Here is a 2499-nt window from a genome sequence, read left to right on the forward strand (position 1 = left end):
CCTACTCTAGCCCTGAATCCCCTCTGTCAAAGCATTTAGCTGGGTGATTCCAGACTCCTTCCATAATGTCTCTTCATCTGGTTGATTACTTTATCCAGGTCACACCCAAATTCCATCATTTCCCTTCCATATGGGATGCTAGAATCACAAAACGACAGGTTAAAGGTAAAGAATATGGATAGTAAATACAAGTCCACAAAAATATGTATAGAATACAAGTCTGCAAGAGATGAGGAAGGTAGCGACAGAGGGAGATCAAATGAGAGACAGAGAGAGGAAATCAGGAAGAGACAAAGGACTGGCATCAATGGAGGAAAGAATAGTCTCCTCAACAAATGGTACCCAGACAACTGTATACCCACATGCAAAGGAATCAGGTTGGACCCTGATTTCACGCCATATTATAAAATTAACTCCAATGGATCAACAACTTAAATATAAGAGGAAAACCTATATAAAACTATTAGAAGAAAATAGAGGCGAATCTTCATGACCTTAAATTTAGCAATGGATTTTTAGATATGACACTTAAAGCACAAGCAACAAAAGAAAAAATTGGTAAATTAGACTTGACACAAATTAAAACTTTTGTGCATCAAAGGACGTTATCAATATGTGAAAAGACAACCTACAGAATGGGAAAAATATTTGCAAATCATATGTATGATAAGTATCCAGAATACATATGGAATTACAATACAAAAACAAAAAATAAACAACCCAATTAATGAAATAAAAAATGGCTTGAATAGGTATTTCTCCAAAAACATACCAATGTCCAGCAAGCACATGAAAAAATATGCAACATCACTGGTCATTAAGGAAATGCAAATCAGAACCACCATGAGATATCACTTCATACCCACTAGGATGACTATAATAAAAAGTAATAATAATAACAAGTATAGCCCAACCAATGTGGCTCAGTGGTTGAGCATCGACCTATGCACCAAGAGGTTGCAGGTTTAATTCACGGTCAGGGCATGCGCCCGGTTTGCAGTCTCGATCCCCAGTAGGGGGCATGCAGGAGGCAACCAATTTCTCTCTCATCAATGTTTCTGTCTCTCTCTCCTCCTCCTCCTCCCTTCCTCTCTCTCTCTCTCTCAATATCAATAAAAATATTTTTAAAAAATAACCATATTAGTCAGGATGTGGAGAATAGGAACCCTGATAATATCATTGGGAGAGGGGGATATGAAACGAAGCAGCTGCTGTGGAAATTAGTATGGCAGTTCCTCAAAAAGTTAAACATAGAATTAATATGATCCAGCAATTCAATTCCTAGGTGTATACCTAAGGAAAATGAAAGCACATGACCACATAGTACCTTGTACACAAATGTCCCTTTATAACAGCCAAAAGGTGGAAACGACCCAAATGTCCATCAGCAGACGAATTTATAAACAAATTGTGGTATATCCATACAATGGAATATCATTCAGCTGTAAAAAGGAATAAAGTACTGATACATGCTATAATTTGGATGAACCTCAAAAACATTATGCTAAGTTAAAGAAGCCAGACATAAATGTTACATATTATATTAGTCCTTTTATATGAAAAATCCAGAATAGGCAAATCCATAGATACAGAAAGCAGAGTGATCGCCAGGGGACAGGAAGAGGAAGAAATGGGGAGAGATTTCTTAATGAGTATAGGGTGCTCTTTGGGGGTGTGGAGGAATAAAAAACACTTTGAAACTAGAGATAAGAGGTGGTTGCACTAAATGCCACTGAATTGTACACATTAAAATAATTAATTGTAAAACAGATCCAGAAACAGAGAAGCATCTATCAGACCATCAAACCTCAGAGGGAAGGTAGGGGAGGGTGGGAGTAAGGGGGAGAGATCAACCAAAGGACTTGTATGCATGCATATAAGCCTAACTAATGGACACCAGGGGAGTAAGGGCGTGAGTGGGGCAGGGGGGGCAATGGGGGGATAAGGACACATATGTAATACCTTAATCAATAAAGAAAAAATAATAATTAATTGTACATTCTGTGAATTTCCCCTCAGTTTTTTTAAGTGACAGAGAGAGTAGACTGGAACCTGGAGGGGTAGAGAGAGAAGAGATGGAGCCCTCAGGAAGAGCTGCAGGCCATTACAAGAAATGTATTAGTACCGTTCAGTCAGCAGGTTGCCAGCTAAATTTAATATGGATCTATATACAAAAAAAATGCCTCATTCTACATAATGAATATTTAATCATGCATGGGTTGGGCAATTTCACAGAAGTAATTAAAAGCAGTCTTTTGTTTATTGCTCAAAAATGATAGCGACCCGCTGACTGGGGCTGCAGACACAGTGACATATTGAAAACGTTACCTACTAACATATGTTATTAAAGAGGAATTAAGGGTCGCTTTCTTCCCCTCCCCGTAGAAGCTAATCATTCCTAAGCTCTCCTGTCTGCTCACATGCAGAGCACAGCTCTAAGGGGAAGTCACCTCCCAGATGAGGCTGGAAAGCTAGGCCAGCACCCCCCTCCCCCCCCCA

Source organism: Myotis brandtii, unplaced genomic scaffold (genome assembly GCF_000412655.1).
Source record: "Myotis brandtii unplaced genomic scaffold, ASM41265v1 scaffold315, whole genome shotgun sequence".
In the NCBI taxonomy this organism is placed as follows: domain Eukaryota; kingdom Metazoa; phylum Chordata; class Mammalia; order Chiroptera; family Vespertilionidae; genus Myotis; species Myotis brandtii.